Source organism: Physeter macrocephalus, chromosome 21, assembly GCF_002837175.3.
Source record: "Physeter macrocephalus isolate SW-GA chromosome 21, ASM283717v5, whole genome shotgun sequence".
NCBI lineage: Eukaryota > Metazoa > Chordata > Mammalia > Artiodactyla > Physeteridae > Physeter > Physeter macrocephalus.
This window is the reverse complement of record NC_041234.1, coordinates 73,902,346-73,923,977: the sequence shown is the minus strand read 5'-3', so window position 1 is coordinate 73,923,977 and position 21,632 is coordinate 73,902,346. Positions and strand designations below refer to the sequence as shown.

The 21,632-nt window shown below is 39.0% G+C and overlaps 1 pseudogene; it reads left to right on the top strand.

Annotated features, from left to right (window-relative positions):
• Positions 1–20,758, top strand: part of LOC102981428 (importin subunit beta-1-like) — a 110,278-nt pseudogene extending 89,520 nt beyond the window's left edge.
• The last annotated feature ends 874 nt before the right edge of the window (positions 20,759–21,632 follow it).

The window sequence follows — 21,632 nt, the reverse complement described above, 5'->3', positions numbered from 1 at the left end:
GTAAAAATGGTTCGAGTGGTGTTTATCTGCTCTGTATGTAGTAGAATCAGCAACTAAATTAGAGCAGTATATATTCTTTGAAACTATTGAAGTCTACAGGAAGGTAGATACAAGACACAATGGATTTGTCTTTTCAGTGATATTTAAAATTGGAAGCAGGACTTACATTTTAAAGTATCAACCCCAGGAACTTGTACTGGGGCAGGAGGTAAAGGGTACAAATCTAAGAGCCAGACATGAAGTAAACACAGAAGGGAACAAACCTAGGAGATGCTGGGATCTGGACAGATACGTTCCCAGTACTGAAGAGGAAAGCAAGCCTTTAGATAGAACAGAATAGAACATTTCATCACTTGGCATTTTATTTAAATCACCTCATTTTTTACTCAAATAAATATATTTATTTTAAAAAGGAGCTCTCCTGTAACTTATGGATCATTATTATTTGTTAACGGAAGTGATCAGGCAATTAACACAATATGGATTAAACAATAATATTAAATTCCAGCTGGACACCATTGTTAGTCTTAAACTCTTAGCTTGAAGATCATGTTTGTGTTTCTTTTAAAGGGACAATAACAACTGTTTGAGAGTTACTAATGACAAACTTATCCCAAACTAAGAATTTCTCATTAATGTAATCAGAAGAAGTGAATGAGCATTGAACAGAAATAAATTTTCTCATTATGAATCACCTATTATGTGCCTGTGTCCCACCAGTAATATGTATTACAAACTTAGGGAAAAAAAATTTTTTTTAAATCTTTATTGGAGTATAACTGCATTACAGTGGTGTGTTAGTTTCTGCTTTATAACACAGTGAACCAGCTATACATATACATATATCCCCATATCTCCTCCCTCTTGCGTCTCCCTCCCACCGTCCCTATCACACCCCTCTAGGTGGTCACAAAGCACCGAGCTGATCTCCCTGTGCTATGCAGCTGCTTCCCACTAGCTATCTCTTTTATATTTGGTAGTATATATAAGTCCATGGCACTCTCTCACTTTGTCCGAGCTTACCCTTCCCCCTCCCTGTGTCTTCAATTCCATTCTCTACACCTGTGTTTTTATTCCTGTCCTGCCCCTAAGTTCTTCAGAACCTTTTTTTTTTTTTAATTCCATATATATGTGTTAGCATGCAGTATTTGTTTTTCTCTTTCTGACTTACTTCACTCTGTATGACGGACTCTAGGCGATCCACCTCACTAAAAATAACTCAATTTTTTTTCTTTTTTGGCTGAGTAATATTCTATTGTATATATGCACCACATCTTCTTTATCCATTCATCTGTCAATGAACACTTAGGTTGCTTCCATGTCCTGGTTATTGTAAATAGACCTGCAATGAACATTGTGGTACATGGCTCTTTTTGAACTATGGCTTTCTCAGAGCATATGCCCAGTAGTGGGACTGCTGGGTCATATGGTAGTTCACTTTTTAGATTTTAAGGCACCTCCATAGTGTTCTCCATAGGGGCTGTATCAGTTTAACTTCCCACCAACAGTGCAACAGGGTTCCCTTTTCTCCACACACTCTCCAGCATTCATTGTTCATAGATTTTTTGATGATGGCCATTCTGACCAGTGTGAGGTGATACCTCAGTGTAGTTTTGATTTGTATTTCTCGAATGATTAGTGATGTTGAGTATCCTTTCATTGGTTTGTTGCCAATCTGTATATCTTCTTTGGAGAAATGACTATTTAGGTCTCCTGCCCATTTTTGCTTGGGTTGTTTGTTTTTTTGATATTGAGGTGCATGAGCTGCTTGTAAATTTTGGAGATTAATCCTTTGTCAGTTGCTTCATTTGCAAATATTTTCTCATATTCTGAGGGTTGTCTTTTCATCTTGTTTATGGTTTCCCTTGCTATGCAAAAGCTTTTAAGTTTCATAAGGTCCCATTTGTTTATTTTTGTTTTAATTTCCATTTCTCTAGGAGGTGGGTCAAAAAGGATCTTGCTGTGATTTATGTAACAGAGTGTATTGCCTATATTTTCCTCTAAGAGTTTTATAGTGTCTGGCCTTACACTTAGGTCTTTAATCCACTTTGAGTTTATTGTTGTGTATAGTGTTAGCAAATGTTCTAATTTCATTCTTTTACATGTAGCTGTCCAGTTTTCCCAGCACCACTTATTAAAGAGGCTGTCTTCTCTCCATGTATATTCTTGCCTCCTTTATCAAAGATAAGGTGACCATATGTGCTTGAGTTTATCTTTGGGCTTTTTATTCTGTTCCATTGATCTATATTTCTCTTTCTGTGCCCATACCATACTGTCTTGATTACTGTAGCTTTGTGCTATAGTTTGAAGACTGGGAGCCTGATTCCTCCAGCCCCGATTTTGTTTCTCAAGATTGCTTTGGCTATTCGGGGTCTTTTGTGCTTCCATACAAATTGTGAAATTTTTTCTTCTACTTCTGTGAAAAATGCCGTTGGTAGTTTGAGAGGGATTGCATTGCATCTGTAGATTGCTTTGGGTAGTAGAGCCATTTTTAAAATTTTGAATCTTCCGATCCAAAAACATGGTATATCTCTCCATCTGTTTGTATCATCTTTCATTTCTATCATCAGTGTCTTATACTTTTCTGTACACAGGTCTTTTGTCTCCTTATGTAGGTTTATTCCTTGGTATTTTATTCTTTTGTTGCAATGGTAAATGGGAGTGTTTCCTTAATTTCTCTTTCAGATTCTTCATCATTAGTGTAGAGGAATGCAAGAGATATCTGTGCATTAATATTGTATCCTGCTACTTTACCAAATTCGTTGATTAGCTCTAGTAGTTTTCTGGTAGCATCTTTAGGATTCTCTATGTATAGTATCATGTCATCTGCAAACAGTGACAGCTTTACTTCTTTTTTTCTGATTTGGATTCCTTTTATTTCTTCTTCTTCTCTGATTGCTGTGGCTAAAATTTCCAAAACTGTGTTGAATAATAGTGGTGAGGGTGGACAACCTTGTCTTATTCCTGATCTTAGAGGAAATGGTTTCAGTTTTTCACCATTGAGAATGATGTTAGCTGTGAGTTTGTCATATATGCCCTTTATTATGTTGAGATAAGTTCCCTCTATGCCTACTTTCTGGAGGGTTGTTATCATAAATAGGTGTTGAATTTTGTTGAAAGGTTTTTTGCATCAATTGAGATGATCATATGGTTTTTCACCTTCAATTTGTTAATATGGTTTATCACATTGATTGATTTGAATATATTGAAGAATCCTTGCATTCCTGGGATAAACCCCACTTGGTCATAATGTATGATCACTTTAATGTGCTGTTGGATTCTGTTTGCTAGTATCTTGTTGAGGAATTTTGCATCTATGTTCATCAGTGATATTGGCTTGTAGTTTTCTTTCTTTGTGACTCTTCGTCTGGTTTTGGTATCAGGGTGATGGTGGCCTCGTAGAATGAGTTTGGGAGTGTTCTTCCCTCTGCTATATTTTGGAAGAGTTTGAGAAGGGTAGGTGTTAACTCTTCTCTAAATGTCTGCTAGAATTCACCTGTGAAGCCATCTGGTCCTGGGCTTTTGTTTGTTGGAAGATATTTAATCACAGTCTCAAGTTCAGTGCTTGGGATTGGTCTGTTTATATTTTCTATTTCTTCCTGCTTCAGTCTCAGAAGGTTGTGCTTTTCAAAGAATTTGTCCATTTCTTCCAGGTTGTCCATTTTATTGGCATATAGTTGCTTGTAGTAATCTCTCATGATCATTTGTATTTCTGCAGTGTCAGTTTTTACTTCTCCTTTTTCATTTCTAATTATATTGATTTGAGCCTTCTCCCTTTTTTTCTTGATGAGGCTGGCCAATGGTTTATCAGTTTTGTTTATTTTCTCAAAGAACCAGCTTTTGGTTTTATTGATCTTTGGTATAGTTTCCTTCATTTGTTTTTCATTTATTTCTGATCTGATCTTTATGATTTTTTTCCTTCTGCTAACTTTGGGCAGTTTTTTTTGTTCTTTGTCTAATTGCTTTAGGTGTAAGGTTAGGTTGTTCATTTGAGATTTTTCTTGTTTCCTGTGGTAGGATTGTATTGCTGTAAGCTTCCCTCTTAGAACTGCTTTTGCTGCATCCCGTAGGTTTTGGGTTGTCGTGTTTTCATTGTCACTTCTTTCTAGGTATTTTTTGATTTCCTCTTTGATTTCTTCAGTGACCTGTTGTTTATTAAGTAGTGTATTGTTTAGCCTACATGTGTTTGTATTTTTTAAGGATTTTTCCTTTAATTGATATCTATTCTCACAGCATTGTGGTCGGAAAAGATACTTGATAAATTTCAATTTTCTTAAATTTACCAAGGCTTGATTTGTGACCCAAGATATGATCTATCCTGGAGAATGTTCCATGAGCACTTGACAAGAAAGTGTATTCTGTTGTTTTTGGATGGAACGTCCTATAAATATCAATTCAGTCCGTGTTGTTTAATATATCATTTAAAGCTTGTGTTTCCTTATTTATTTTCATTTTGGACATCCGTCCATTAGTGAAAGTGGGGTGTTATTTTCCCCTACTATGATTATGTTACTGTCGATTTCCCCTTTTATGGCTGTTAGCATTTGCCTTATGTATTGAAGTGCTCCAATGTTGGTTGCATAAATATTTACAATTGTTATATCTTCTTGGATCGATCCCTTGATCATTATGTAGTGTCCTTCTTTGTCTCTTGTAATAGTCTTTGTTTTAAAGTCTATTTTGTCTGATATGAGAATTACTATTCTAGCTTTCTTTTGACTTCCATTTGCATGGAATATTGTTTTCCATCCCCTCACTTTCAGTCTGTAAGTGTCCCTCGGTCTGAAGTGGGTCTCTTGTAGACAGCATATATATGGGTCTTGTTTTTGTATCCATTCAGCCAGTCTATGTGTTTTGGTAGGAGCATTTAATCCTTTTACATTTAAGGTAGTTATCAGTATGTATGTTCCTATTACCATTTCCTTAATTGTTTTGGGTTTTTTATTGTAGGTCTTTTTCTTCTGTTGTGTTTCCTGCCTAGAGAAGTTCCTTTAGCATTTGTTGTAAAGCTGGTTTGGTGGTGCTGAATTCTCTTACCTTTTGCTTGTCTGTAAAGGTTTTAATTTCTCAGTCAAATCTGAATGAGATCCTTGCTGGGTAGAGTAATCTTGATTGTAGGTTTTTCCCTTTCCTCACTTTAAATATATCCTACCACTCCCTTCTGGCTTGCAGAGTTTCTGCTGAAAGATCAGCTGTTAACCTTATGGGGATGCCCTTGTATGTTATTTCTTGTTTTTCCCTTGTGGCTTTTAATATTTTTTCTTTGTATTTAATTTTCATTATATTGATTAATATGTGTCTTAGCATGTTTCTCCTAGGATTTATCCTGTATGGGACTCTCTGCACTTCCTGGACTTGTCTGACTATTTCCTTTCCCATATTAGGGAAGTTTTCAACTATAATCTCTTGAAATATTGTCTCACTCCATTTCTTTTTCTCCTCTCCTTCTGGGACCCATATAATTCGTATGTTGCTGCATTTAATGTTGTCCCAGTGGTCTCTGAGACTGTCCTCAATTCTTTTCTTTTTTTTTTCTTTATTCTGCTCTGTAGTAGTTATTTCCACTATTTTATCTTCAGGTCACTGATCCGTTCTTCTGCCTCAGTTATTCTGCTACTGATTCCTTCTAGAGAGTTTAAAATTTCATTTATTGTGTTGTTCATCACTGTTTGTTTGATCTTTAGTTCTTCTAGGCCCTTGTTAAATGTTTCTTGTATTTTCTCCATTCTATTTCCAAGAATTTTTATCATCTTTGCTATCATTACTCTGAATTCTTTTTCAGGTAGACTGACTATTTCCTCTTCATTTGTTTGGTCTGGTGGGTTTTTACCTTGCTCCTCATCTTCTGTGTTTCTCTGTCTTCTCATTTTGCTTAATATATTGCATTTGGGGTCTCCTTTTCATAGGCTGCAGGTTCATAGTTCCCATTGTTTTTGGTTTCTGTCTCCAGTGGGTAAGGTTGGTTTAGTGGGTTGTGTGGGTTTCCTGGTGGAAGGGACTGGTGCCTGTGTTCTGGTGGATGAAAGAGGATCTTGTCTTTCTGGTCAACAGGACTGCCTCTGGTGGTGTGAGTTTGGGTGTCTGTGAACTTAATATGATTTTAGGAAGCGTCTCTGCTAATGGGTGGGGTTGTGTTCCTGTCTTGCTAGTTGTTTGGCATAGGGTGTCCAGCACTATATCTTGCTGGTCGTTGAGTGGAGCTTTGTCTTAGCGTTGAGATGGAGATCTCTGGGAGAGATTTCGCCATTTGATATTACATGGAGCCAGGAGGTCTCTGGTGGACCAGTGTCCTGAACTCAGCTCTCCCACCACAGAGGCACAGACCTGAACCCAGCCGGAGCATCAAGACCCTGTCAGCCACATGGCTCAGAAGAAAAGGGAGGAAAAAAAGAAAGAAAAAAGAAAGAAAGAAAGAAAGAAAGAAAGAAAGAAAGAAAGAAAGAAAGAAAGAAAGAAGAAAAAAGAAATAGTTATTAAAATAAAAAATAAAAAAATATTAAAAATAAAAAAATTTTAAAGTAATAAAAATAAGGAATAAAGAAAGAGAGAATGAAGAGAGCAACCAAACCAAAAAGCAAATCCACCAATGATAACAGGCACTAAAAATTATACTAAAAAAACAAAATTGGACAGACAGAACCCTATGACAAATGGTAAAAGCAAAGCTATACAGACAAAATCACTCAAGGAAGCATACACATACACACTCACAAAAAGAGAAAAAGGAAAAAAATATATATATCTTTATATTAAAGAAAAGAGAGTAACCACATCAATAAACAAATCTACCAATGATAATAAACTCTAAATACTAAACTAAGATAAACATAAAACCAGAAACCAGTCAGTCACATAGAGCAAACCCCGAGTCTACAGTTGCTTCCAAAGTCCACCGCCTCAATTTTGGAATGATTCATTTTCTATTCAGGTATTCCACAGATGCAGGTACATCAAGTTGATTGTGAAGATTTAATCTGCTGCTCTTGAGGCTGCTGGGAGAAATTTCCCTTTCTCTTCTTTGTTCACAGAGCTACTGGGGTTCAGGTTTGGATAGGCCCCGCCTCTGCGTGTGGGTTGCCTGAGGGCATCTGTTCCCACCCAGACAGGACGTAGTTAAAGTAGCAGCTGATTAGGGGGCTCTGGCTCATTCAGGCCAGGGGGAGGGAGGGGTACAGAATGCTGGGCATGCCTGCAGTGGCAGAGGCCAGTGTGACCTTGCAACAGCCTGAGGCACACCGTGTGTTCTCCCGGGGAAGTTGTTCCTGGATCATGGGACCCTGGCAGTGGCAGGCTGTACAGGCTCCTGGGAGGGGAGGTTTGGTTAGTGACCTGTGCTTGCACACAGTATTCTTGGTGACTGCAGCAGTAGCCTTAGTGTTTCATGCCCATCTCTGGTGTCACACTGATAGCCTGGCTCACGCCCATCTCTGGAGCTCGTTTAGACTGTGCTCTGAATCCCCTCTCCTTGCACACCCCAAAACAATGGTCTCTTGCTTCTTAGGCAGTTCCAGACTTTTGCCCAGACTCCCTCCCCCCTAGCTGTGATGCACTAGCCCCCTTCAGGCTGTGTTCACGCAGCCAACCCCAGTCCTCTCCCTGGGATCCGACCTCCGAAGCCAGAGCCTCAGCTCCCAGCCCCCACCCACGCAGTGGGTGAGCAGACAAGCCTCTCAGGCTGGTGAGTGATCATTGGCAGTGTTCCTCTGTGCGGGAATCTCTCCGCTTTGCCCTGTGCACCCCTGTTGCTGCGCTGTCCTCCATGGCTCCGAAGCTTACCCGCCGCAACCCCCCGGCTCCGCCAGTGAAGGGGCTTCCTAGTGTGTGGAAACTTCTCCTCCTTCACAGTTCCCTCCCCGAGGTGCAGGTCCCATCCCGATTCTTTTGTCTGTGTTTTTTTCTTTTTTCTTTTGCCCTATGCAGGTACGTGGGGAGTTTCTTGTCTTTGGGGAAGTCTGAGGTCTTCTGCCAGCGTTTAGTAGGTGTTCTGTAGGAGTTGTTTCACATGTAGATGTATTTCTGATGTATTTGTGGGGAGGAAGGTGATCTCCACGTCTTACTCCCCCACCATCTTGAAGGTTTCCCACACTTAAGATAATTTAAGTTAAGCAAATAACAGTTTAGAAGCCATAGTCTAAAAGGAACTAAGTGTGAGAAGGAAGCACAGGCAAGAGTAAAAATTTGAATGAACAATCAGGAAAAGGTATATTTACAGTAACTGATGATATGAGACAGGAACTGGAACATTCATAGTAACTGAAGATATAGTATATTTACAGTAACTAAAGATATATATGAAGCTATATCAGTCAGCTTGTGTGAGTTTATACCAATATTTTTTTTAACAACAACCAATACCAATAGTTTTTTTCTCCCTCATATTCCCAGGCAGTGACTGTGGGTCAGCTCTGGCTCTGCAACTTGTGCCTTTTCATTAAGAACAGCCCCTATTTCAGTCTCTTAAAGCTTCAGCTCAGATGTGGCACATAATCATTTCATTCATGGTTCATTGACTAAAGGAAGTCAATGAAAATCAATGAGGCAGGGCATATACTCAAGTTATCTTTTTCATTTTACCTCTTCTACTTTAAAAAAAATTGGTTATTCAGCAACACATTATACAGGAGGAAATTATCTCAGAATAAAAGACTGTTACCAAACCAAACTTGTATTTGTTTGCCTGACACACAGCAAAGCCAATCTATTGACAAGGGGTTATAGTGCAGGAAAGTACAAAGTTTATTGCTGGGTGCCAAGCAAGGAGACCAGGAAGCTAATGCTCAAAAGACCCAAATTCTCCAATGGCTTTCAATAAAGGATTTTTAAAGACAGTGTGAGGGAGAGAGTCGTGGGGTACATGACAAGCTCATGCATAATTCTCTGATTGGTTGATGGTGAGGTAACAGGGTGGGATTTCAGGAATCTCAATTATCAGTTTTCCAGCTCCAACTGGTCTAGGGTCTACATACTGGTAGTCAACATGCAGTTAACTTCTTCCACCTTGTAGGAGTTTTAGTATCCGCAAAACAACTCAATGATATGGCTCAGGGTATTATCCATAGCCCTTGACAATGAACTAAAGGTCCTTGACTTTGTTTTATGGCTAAACCATTATTATTTTGTCTTGCTTGATTGCTTTACTTTCCTCATTTCTCTGATTAAATTTGTTCTTTGAAACTCAGGGAAAGCATAGGAGGCTAAATCTTTTCTGCAAACAAGAGTCAGGGGACATAAGGGTCTGTCACTGGGAAGGCCACACAGGGTACTGCTTGGTTCTAAGATCATTAAATTTAAAAAATTAAACTTTGTTAAAAACTTAATATATTTTACTTATTTTTTTTCTTTTGCCATGTACCAGTTAAAACAGAAACACAAATAATCAGCAGTCCAGAGACCAGTATCTTGTAATCATTGTTCTAAGTTTGATACTTCTATTATTGAGACCACAGAAAACTCTCAACCACTGTAACTTGGTCTCCCTTAGAATTCACTTCACAATGCTACCCTTGTATATTACTTTTTCAGCTTTTGTTTAAAAGAAAGAGAGAGAGAGATTCTGCATTTGCCCTAACAGTATTCATTTCTCATTGCACCAGTCTCTCTTGAGGAGCTAATATGGATTTGATATGGGTCCTACTATTCATAACTTTGTAACTTATTTTGTTCTGGCTTCCAGGAAATGCAGAGCCACCGTGGCAGTTCAACTACAGAAATTCTATTTATCTTTATGATTAGCATACATACATCCTCTTTTTCCCTTGGTTTGTAATTTTTTTTCTAACTTACTATCCTGTTATACTTTTCATGTTACAAGCCCTCTCACTTCCTTTCTAGACAGATGTGGGTTCCAAATTAGTATAACTTAACTAGTGGTCATATTATTTCCTATTAATCTCCATATCTTGCTGTCTCTATTTGTCATTTTCTTCAGTATGGGATCGATGATTGATTCACCTTTGTACTTTTGATGGTGTTTAACATATAGCAGATAATTAATGCATATTTGTTTAATGGTGGCCTGGCTGGATGGTTGGCTGGATGGATGGATGGACGGATCATGCCTTATACTTCTCAGTTGGCTAAATATATCATTTTCTTCCATGCTGAATATTTTAGGAACCATAACAAGTAAGAAAACCTATGTAACAGTTAATGTGGGAAGCCACCAAGTGTTAAAATGTCTGCTTTTACAATAAGGTCCTATTCCCAATTGGTATCCTGGAAAATTATTAATAATATTTTGAAGATAACATCAACATTATTCACAATAACCAAGATATGGAAGCAACATAAATGTCATTGATGGATGAATGGATAAGAAAACGTGGTATATATAAACAATGAAAAGTAATTCAGTCTTAAAAAAGAAGGAAATGCTGCCACATGTGACAACATGGATGAACCTGGAGGACGTTAATGCCAAATAAAATAAACCAGTCACAGAAGGACAAATACTGCGTGATTTTACTTATATGAAGTATCTAAAAGAGCTGAACTCATAGAAGCTTGGAGTAGGAAGAATGGTTACCAGGGACTGAGGGGGAGGGGAAAATAAGGAGTTGCTAATCTACAGGTATAAAGTTTCAGTTGTGCAAGATGAATAAATTCTAGAGATCAGAGGATCTCAGTTGTACAACATAGTACCTATAGCTAACAGTGCTGTATTGTGCAGTTAAAAATTTTGTTAAGAAGGTAGATCTCATGTTAAGTGTTCTTACCACAATAAAAAAAATTAAGTAAAAAAGAATAAAGGTAACATCAGCAAATCTGCCACATGCGTAACTATGAAGGAATAGTATAAATGTACTTAGAGACGTCTCTTTCCACACTGAAACGTTGAAAAGATATTTGTAATGTTGCCAGGTTTCATTTTGCTTGATTTATCTGACACTGTTGGCTCAACTGGAATACCTGCCTTTATCACACATTTCATCCAAGAATGTCATGCTGGGGGCTTCCCTGGTGGCGCAGTGGTTGAGGGTCCACCTGCTGATGCAGGGGACACGGGTTCGTGCCCCGGTCCGGGAAAATCCCACATGCTGTGGAGCTGCTAGGCCCGTGAGCCATGGCCGCTGGGCCTGCGCGTCCGGAGCCTGTGCTCCGCAATGGGAGAGGCCACAACAGTGAGAGGCCCGTGTACCGCAAAAAAAATAGTCATGCTGTTTTCATTCTTACTAGCTCCCTCATCCTTAACCCACTTTCACTCTGCATCCCACGTTCTAATAGTGTCCTGTTTTGGGAAGCAAATTCCCTCCAGGAGGAGTCAGAAGAGTCAGCCTTTTTAAAAAATTTTTATTTCAGATACAGAATGATCATGGGTTTCCAAGTGTGTCTACTAATTACTAAGGTGACCCAAGCAGATGCTACTCTTAATCAAACAATACTTCAGACTGCTAGAGTGTGGATCATCTACCAAGCACTCTCCCAACATTCACCCAAGTGCTTACTCTCTGTGTAGCTTTCTGCATCATGGATAAAGTAACTGTGGCCTCTGGGATGAGGTAAACTAAATAAGTTCTTCAGCTAGTTTTTGCATTTGAAAAAGGGAAAGGTTTCCATATGAAAACACACATTAGTTAACACAGAAAGTGAATTGTTTGCATCACAGAAGACGGAACTTGGAATCCATATGTGTCTTAGCCCAGTCAGGCTGCTGTAACAGAATACCATAGACTGGGTGGCTTATAAACAACAGAAGTTTATTTCTCACAGTTCTGGAGGCTGGAATTTCAAGATCAAGGCACCAGCAGATTAGGGTTTGGTGAAGACTTACTTCCTGGTTCATAGACGGCCATCTTTTCACTGTACTCTCACATGGTAGAAGGCATAAGGGAGCTCTCTGGAGGTCTTTTTTTATAAGGGCACTAATCCCAATCATGAGGGCTCCACCCTAAGAACTAATCACTTTCAGAATCCCTACCTCCTAATAACATCATATTGGGAATTAGGTTTCAACATATGAATTTGGGGTGGATGCAGACATTCAGTTTTTAGCACCATGTTTGGCTGTTATTGAAGAAGATTCCACCATGTGCTCATGTTTTTTGCAGGTCCTGGCAAAGAAGGCAAAAACCGACACAATGAAACTCTTTCATAAAAGAAAGGAATGGCTGAAAACAGTTCAAGGATGGCATGAAATGCTTTGGAAAGGAAGTAACTCTGTATTCAAAAGACAGCTCAGGTAGCTGTGCTACCCAGAATCCAGACAAACTCATAATGAAGATTAACAACTGAGAAAAAGGGTGTCCACTTCAGGTCAGAAATGATGGTGTTCTTTACATCTATTCAATCTATACTCCAGCTCATCTGACATGTAAATTCAGGCTGTTTTCATTTATTCTTATTATTTTGAGTTGTATATCTTGTCATAACAAATACAGTAAATTTAAGAAAATCTCTAGGTGGATTAATTGCTCCCAGAAGTGATTATCTTTTAGTTCCAGAGGACAGAGAAGAATTGAGAGGCAGTGGATAGAGATCAAAATAACACATTGCTGCTTGAAAGATTCAGCAGCATTTACTGGCAGAAGTATTAAGACTTGCCAGCAGTCAGACTTTACATTTGGCCTTTCAAAATGCACTGCAATTGAAGCCAACATGTTGGGGTGCCGCTTATATAACCATATGACTCTGAAGCTGCTCAGAAATAATCTTTTCTTGAAATACGCAGTCATAGAGACAACATAGATAATGTTCTGGAGTTGGATGGGGGAATTATTTCACAACTGGATTACATCTTCCAATTTTTTAAAATTAACTACACATGTCTATTATGCAAATACAGTGTCAAGTTTTGGAAATGACAACCTTGTATAAGAATACCCACTTCTCACTACATTGTGATCTGCAGGTACTCAGCAGAAACCCCTGCCATTGTCTCAAGGCAGTGTCTGTCAATCCAATTTAATGATCATAAAGATCTTTCTTTGACTCCAAGGACCAGGGGTTCATTCAAGCAGATATCCTGTACGGAGGTTTCTTAGTTGGCAGCAGAAAATCTGTGTCCGGGGTCCTTTCATCATACCTATTTAACACTTCTTACTATAAAGCCACAATTCTGCTACCTTTCATGATAGCACAGAGGGATGATTTTTTTAATTTACAGGTGAATGTCTCAGCTGTGTGATTATATCCATAAAGACTGAAAATACTTCTTTAAAATTTAGCCCTGTACTAGGCACCCCATGGGCACTCAAGAAATAATAAGATGCTGATGATGATGACACTTTGGGTTTAAAGATGATGTAAATTCTGTTTCTGTGAGCACTCAAAATTAGTTGAAGAGCTGTGCATTTTGCAAAATGCTTGCCTGAATCTGGTCAAAACTACTCAGCAACTTTTGGCAAATGCCCCAGAGCCTCTGTAGTCTCTTAAACTACCAATGTGGATGATGACCATAGTTTGCTTCTAAATGAGACTGGAAAGTGTTTCTGCAGTAAAGCTATTCTTTAGATAGGAAAACCAATGTTTGGGTTTTTTTTAAGAACTTAATAAAATCACCATCTCCACATCTTCCTTCTTATTTACATGCAGTGTATTTCCCAGTTTTGTCTCAGAAAAATAATTAATAGGAGTTAGGTAATGTCTTATATTCTAAAGAGCTCAAGTATATTACCTAGCAACTTCATTATTCCAGCATCATTATCTAAGAGGTACTCCAGGAAATGGTATTCCGACTTTGGAAAAGCTAAGTCTGAAAATAACTAGCAATTATTTTATATTGGGTTGGCCAAAAAGTTCGTTGGGGGCTTCCCTGGTGGCACAGTGGTTGAGAGTCTGCCTGCCGATGCAGGGGACACGGGTTCGTGCCCCGGTCCGGGAAGATCCCACATGCCACGGAGCGGCTAGGCCCGTGAACCATGGCCACTGAGCCTGCACGTCCGGAGCCTGTGCTCCGCAACGGGAGAGGCCACAACAGTGAGGGGCCTGCGTACCGCAAAAAAAAAAAAAAAAGTTCGTTCGGTTAGTGAATATCTTGTTCAGCAAAGTTCTTCATGAAAATGAAAAATGTCTTTATTTTTACTTAAAGCTGAATGAATTTTTGGCCAACCCAATGGTTATTTGAGAGAACTGACACAATTAAAATGTAAAAATGGGGATATCTTTATAGATCTTGCTAGCCAGGAGGGAAAGTTCTGGAAATTTTAATGGTGCTCTGGGTAAAAGAATGCTGTTTCACTCAGCACATTAGCAACTATGATATTTTGCCTAAAATAGAAAAGTGATTCTCAACAAAGAGAGCTTGGCTTTCCCATGGGGCATCTAGAAATATGTAGGGACATTTTTGTTGTCATAATGTTTGGAGGGGCCCTACTGACATTTAGTCAACAGAAATCAGGAATGCTAGACACCCTGCGATATGTGACATAATCCCGCACTGAAAAAATTGTTCCTTGACATGAGAGTTGTGGGACTATGTGAGTGATTATAATGATACTGAGATTACAGAAGAGATGAAGTTATTAGTAATGACAAGAACTAGTAAATGGCAATGCCTATGGAACTGAGTATTACTGAGAAAGCCAGGTGTTACTTCCAGAACCCAGCTTGATTCCTGATTATGGAGAGTAGAATGTCTAGAGGAAGCATTATCTTAGTCCCAGTATGAGATTTCACTCTCCAGCCATTGATGGTGTTGAGAACACCTGGAGAAACTGAAAGTTATTCCTATTGCTCAGGCCCCCTGTTGAACTCTGAGGATGGGCTAGAAATCCTGAAAAAGTGTGACCTTAGTTCTAGTGCACAAAGCCAACTATTAATTCCTTTTGGAGGAGGAAAATAATTATTTTTGAGGGTTTGTGTGGCTTCCCCTTGACTCCTGTTTATGGAGTGGAAGATACCTTCTGCGGAAACCAGGTATTGTACCAAATGTGCAGGTCTCCTTTCTATCCCTATTGATGGTGAGCTCATGCAGTAACATGGTTTTAAGTGCCATCTATATAGCTAAGACTCTCAAGTTTTTAACTTTAGCTCAGACCTCTTTTCTGAATACCATACCTGTATTTCCAGTTGCCTATCAACATATCAGCATAGATGTCTAATAGACATTTCAAACTCAACATCTTCAAAACTGAAATCAATATCCTTCTTCTCCCACCCTACAAAAGCTGCAGTCTTTCTCTCCTCAGTAAATGGCAAATTTTACCATCCAGAAGTTCAGGCTAAAAAGTTGGAAATTACTCTTCATCCCTTTACTTATCTCATAATCCATATCATATCCAGTTCATCAAGAAATCCAGTTGGCTCTTTTAAACTTATCCAAAATCCAACCTCTTCTCACCATCTCTAGAGCTAAAACCCTGGTCTATCCACAATCATTTCTTTCCTGGATTACTACAATATCTAACTGGACTCCTTGATTCCACTCTTTCCTCTCTTCCCTCCCACCCCTCCCCCCAGACTATTCACAACATAGAAACTAACTCAGATACCATTCTTCTGCTCAAAACCCTGCAATGGCTTCCAACCTTACTCAAAATCTGAAGTTCTTAAAGTGGCCTACAAAGCCCCACATGATATGCCTTCTTCCCATTAATTCTCTGGACCTCATGTCCTGCTACTTCCCTCTTCACACATTTGGCTTTAACTACATTGGCCTCATTGCTGTGCCTTGAAAATACCGGGCATGTACCCTCATTAGAGCCTTTGCACTGGCTGTTCCCTCTACCTGGAATGCTTTACACCAGACATCTGCATGGTTAACTCCCTAAGCTTCTTCCAGATTTCGTGCAGATATCGCCTTCTCAATGAAGCCTACCACAACCACTTCTATTTCAAGTTCCAACCACCTACCACTCCCTGGCAATTCCAATGCAGTTACCCTGCTTCATTTTTTTCCCCAAGGAACTTACTAACTTATAACATACTATTTAGTTTTTTTACCATGTTTATTGTCTATCTCCTTCCCACCCCACCCCCAACTAGTCTGTAAGCTCCATGAGACCACAGATGTTTGCCTGCACCATTGCATTCCAAGTACCTAGGATAGTGCCTGGCACACAGTGAGTTCTCAACAAATATTTCCTGGATGACTTTCAAATGTCCTAATACACATTCAGGTAGTTGAAAAATCTTTTTATACACTATAATTTGAGGAAATGTTATTCTTTGTTTTATTTGAGACTTAATAAGCATTTATCATCATTTGGGAATATCATGTCAAAAATGTCACTGACAAATATTTGAGTACTTGAGCATTGGGTAAACACAAAGTCAACATTGGTAGCTGTCATATCATAATGATTTTACCTACAGTTACCAGCATCTGACTATTGTAGTATGTCTTCTGGATAGGTTTTGCCTGTGCATTTGCATATAGAAATACATATTATTTTATTATAAATTACTTTCCTTTCATTTACCCTTCATATTACTGCTAGGACATTATATTGTTATTTTTTTCTTTAGTAGTGTGTATCAGTGGGTTATAGTATGTACAAATTTCATTTAAGAATTTTACGTGAATAGGCGATTAAACATCAGCATTTTCATAGTTTGCCAATCACCCCTACTGTAACAATTTTGTAATTCCAAATTCTTCACAAACACTGTTAAATATAACAGATTATGTTCTGCTTAATTCTTAGCCCAACCTAATGACGATGTACCCAAACACATCCTGGTGTCCTTCGGATTTTATCAGACAAAAAAGAGTATCCATGCATTGTGGGAAAATGACTCCCTATACATTGTTCTCCAGAGTAAAATACATGTGTTTCTTGGTGTCAAGATGTGTAGTATATGCTTCCAAGTTTATGAATAATGGTGAATAAAAACACAGCAAACAGCAAAAAAAAAAAAGAAGAATGTTAAAGTAGGTTTTAGGAAATACTTACTATAAAGAATATATTGTATTGAGAATCACAGCAATGTAGTAACTAATGCTTCCAGACTGCATACTTCATGTTTAGATTGTGACTTTCCAGAGATAGACATCTGTGCCCTCTGTGAAAATATGGGGCAGATGGCACAAATCAAATCCACTAATATTTAATGAAAGACTACCTTGTGGAAAGCACTCATCACCTCCACAAACTTTCTTGCCAAGGCTAGGAAGCGTAGTTTGCATGTCTATGATGATAAGTAAAATTAACTTCTCTGCCACCATTAGCTGCAACTACAAATTGGACAATTTTTGCAGAAAGTTTTTGTTCCTCTCTCCTTCTCAGCACAAGCCTTCTAAGAAATTTTTGTCTAAACTCAACAAAATAGAAATCCAGGTGTGTATGTGTTTGCCTGTGCCTAGGGTAGAACAGATTCCTAGCTCTATTGCTCCAAACCCCTTTCCTGTCTAGTCTTTCCCAATCTTCCAAAGGTTTCCTCCAGGAGGTATCTTTGAAACATGCTTCCTGACTTTTATCTCTTGGCTATATCAGGCATCTGCCCCTTCCAGGATAAAACCCTTGAGCTATAATTGCATCTATCCCTACCCACCAGATTATTTCCATTCCCATATAACTGTACCAAACTGATATACAGGAATGACTAGCCACTTAATTTTGACAGTTTGAAAGCAGACTAAAATTGTTTTATTCTTGCTCCTAGAGTTCTTCTGCCCTTGTAACCTTGAACTCTATTTGAAGTGCATGTTAACATGACATTCTGATGCATATAGTTACCACTCCTGTCTTGCAGGGCTATACTGGATGAGTCTAAGATTTGTCAAAGAATCAGTCAGCCCTTTTATTTCCATATATTGCAGATGACACTGCTGATGGTGGGGTTGTACATTTGTGCAATTTTGGCTGAAAAGTCTAATGTATGGTCCTTTAGTACCTTATAAACAGCAGTTTTTTAAAGTTCCTGTCACTAGTCTGAATCCCAAAGCACTTAATCAATAATGAAAGTTTAATTCTTTCACAATGGCTGGGATGAAGAAACTTCTGGTGAATGGCAGGTTGTAAGTTCTTTTATAATGTAACTTCTTTTAAGGAAATCATTGGTGCTATAAGATATCATTACCTATTTGAGCACTTGGCCAAGACAATGAACAGATTACTGATATACATGCACACTCTCCCACAAATAGTATAAGTTATTTTAATGACCTTAGGTGTTTATGATTTAGCTTCCAGTTTCTTTAATCTAAAGTGTAGCAAAGTTTTCCCTCCCTTTTGGCTTCTGTTCACTCCCTGCCTCCTTTTCTCCTTTCTCTCCTCGCCAACCAAGCTCTAGTCATGCTCTGAACTGCCTCTACGTTTTCTCCACCACCTCCACCAGAGGAGCAGCTGCCATTGCTAATAGCAAAGAAGGAAAGTGGGAGGGAGGGAGTGGGAAGGAAAAGATGATGGAGCATTATAAAGAAGGAACAGATGAACGAACTTGTGGTGACTCTGACCCCCTTCAAACCCTCCAGTGCCACTCAACTCCCAACCCCTATCTCCAGTCAGAGTTGTCACCTGAGAAGCAAGCATCGCCTGAAGAGAAGCAACTGCTATCACCTTTACTTTGGAGCTGATTGCAGCATTGAGATAACTGTGTCTCTACCTCTGCTTGAACTAGAAACTATGTAGAAGTTCCTGGAGTGTGCGGTGGTGAAACTTGCCAAAGGTCCTTCTGGAACTGTCCAGAGCACCAGAAAATTCAGGAAATAGCCAGATTGGCAGGGTTGCAGCTGGCCTACTGATCAAGAACTCTTTGTGTTCTGAGGATCCAAACATCAAGGCACAACAGCAGCAGAATGGCTTCCCATTGATGTTAATGTTTGACCGAGAAGCCAAGAACTATTTTGCAGACTTTAGGCACAGAAACCTACTAGCTTAGTTCTTCCTCACAAAGATGGCTGAAATTGTTTGTATAGAGAACCCAGGAAACCAGTGGTCAGGATTCCTTCTTCAGCTGGTAAACAATGTCACAAACTCCAACAGCACAGAGCACATAAAAGAGTGGACATTGGATGCACTTTGTTACATCTGCCAAAATATTCAAACAGAGCAGCTACAAGTTCCATCCAATGAGATTCTGACTGCCATAATGCTGGGAAAGAGGAAAGAAGATCCTAATAGTAATGTGAAGTTAGTGGCTACTAAGGCACTCCTGGAGTATTGGAGTTCATCAAAGCAAGCTTTGACAAAGAATCTGAAAGACAATTTCTTTTCCAGATAGTCTATGAAGCAGCCAGTTATCAAGATAATAAGGTATTAGTGACTACATTACAGAATCTGGTGAAGAAAATGCCTCTGTATTATCAATACGTGGAGACACATATGAGCCCTGCTCTTTTTGTGATCACAGTTGAAGTAACACAGTGACTTTGATGAAATGATACTGTAAGGAATAAAGTTCTGGTCCAATGTCTGTGATGACAAAATAGATCTGGCCATTGAAGCTAAAGAGACAGCAGAACAAAGAAGGCCCCAGAGCACACAGCAAGATCTATGCCAAGGAAACACTACAATTGAGGTTCCAATTCTCACACAGACACTAACAAAAGATGATGAAAATGATGATTCTCCTGGCCACCTGATGTGAAGCTGACATTGTCCCACCTGTCCTTCCCTCTTGTAAAGAACAGATCAAGAACCCTGATTAGTTCTTGGAACCCTGACACACTTGTGATGACTTTTGCCTGTATCTTAGAAGAAGAGAAATCCAATAAGCTCAAAATTCTAGTTATACAGGCAATGCCTAGCTTAATATAATTAATTGAAGACCCCTGTGTAAATTGTTTGGTATATAAATATACAGACTGGGGGAAAAATTTGCAAGTTGCTCCATGAAGCTGCCATAAGTGATGTTTGCTCGGTTCCCTTGTTACAATGTCTGAGAGAAAGCCTGAGTACTGAACCCAGAATGGCATCAAATGTGTGCTGAGTTTTTTCCAATCTAGCTGAAGCTGTTTATGAGAGTTTGTAAGTGATGATCAGGAAGAAACAGCTACTTACTGCTTATCCTCATATTTCAGAATCTCCTAGTGATCACAGACAGTCCTGATGACCACCAGAATAACCTGAGAAGTGCTTCATATGAAGCTTTGATGAAAATTGTGAAAAATAGTACCAAGTACTATTACTCTTCACTTCAAAAATTGACGCTGGCAACTCTAACTGCAAAAAGTGTATCAATAGAGATACAGTCACATATAAAAGCACTTCTGATAAGATCCAATTCAATGACCTTCAGTCTTTACTCCACATAACTCTTCAAAATGTTCTCTGAAAACTGCAGCATCAAGATGAGATGATGGTCTCCCTGTTAAGGATTTTCCAAAGCACAGTTGGATATGGGGGATGCAAGAGGGTGATCCGATAGCAGTTAGCACATCAGAGGAAATGTTGGTTGTTAAATTCCTAAAGTATATAGAGGCCTCTAAGTTCTCCTGAGTAGGGGCATTTTATTGAAAACTTATACTGAGTGCAAGGTTTTATTGGAGACTGTAAGATACGTGGAAGACTTATGTCACACCTTGTAATCCAGTATCTTACCGTTTGTTGACAGAGAACTTGGGAAATGAGAATGTCCGTAGGTCTGTGAAGCCACAGATTCTGTAAGTGTTTAGTGATATTGCCTTTGTTATTAGTGGAGAGTTTAACAAATACCTAGAGGTAGTATTGAGCACACTTCTGCAAACCTACCAATCTCAGGTGAATAAATCAAAGTGTGACACAGTGGATTATCTGAATGAGCTAAGGGAAGACTGCTTGGAAGCCTATTCTGTCGTTGTCAAGGATCAAAGGAACAAGGATCTAAGGGTGATGCATACTCTGATGTACTGCTGATGCAACCAAGAGTAGAGTTTATCTTTCTTTGTCCACAGTGCTAGACTTGAGAAGCATCCAAAGAGTATTAGGTACTGGTGCTGCTGAGCCAATAAGGAACTTATTTATGACATTTGGGAAGAATGTACTGAAATTAGTAGCAGTTGGCTGATGATTCTTGAAGTGTTAACTAAGGAACAGAGATTCAAAACTAGCAAAGCAAAACCCTGTTCGATGGACAGCAAAATAACTGAGGAAACTGAAGAATCAGGTCGATCTGTAGCCATTGGGATGAAACTCAAGACCATCGCTAGAAATCTGCAGTCTTTTGAAAAACCTAGAAGTAAGGGGTGTGCACAGATGCTGAAAACACACCACATTGAAAATCCTACCACAGGAGAAGCAGCTATTAGCAGCAGGACTGTTGGTTAGCTATGTAAACACTGACTTCAGAGAAAACCATTCTAATGTCTACTCCAGGAGCCATTTTGGATAAGAGAAACATAACGGGTTTACTTAATTGGAGGAGGGGGAGGAGGAGGAAGGGGGAAAGAGGAGGGGAAAGGGGAAGGGAAAAGAGAAGGAGAAGAAATGGAAGTTATTTCTTCCCAAGGAATGCTACAATTTGGTTTTTGGTATTTCAGGTGGTGCTGAGTGGAATGACTGGTTTTTCCAGAGGGGAGAGATTGTACTTCATCATAAAAAGCAGCTTGAACCTATGCTACTGATGATGATGATGGTGGAGCCTGGGTCTGTGTACCTTTGTCACCCAGCACTGTATACAATCAGGCTAAAAGGAGGTGAGGAATACTATATAATCTGAGTGTGGCTGAATGAAGTTATATCCACATTCTCAATTTCAAGTCATTAAAGTTTATCTTTTTCCTTAAAAAAAAAGTGGGATAAGGGGGTGTTAAATATTGCATTTCGTAAAACTAA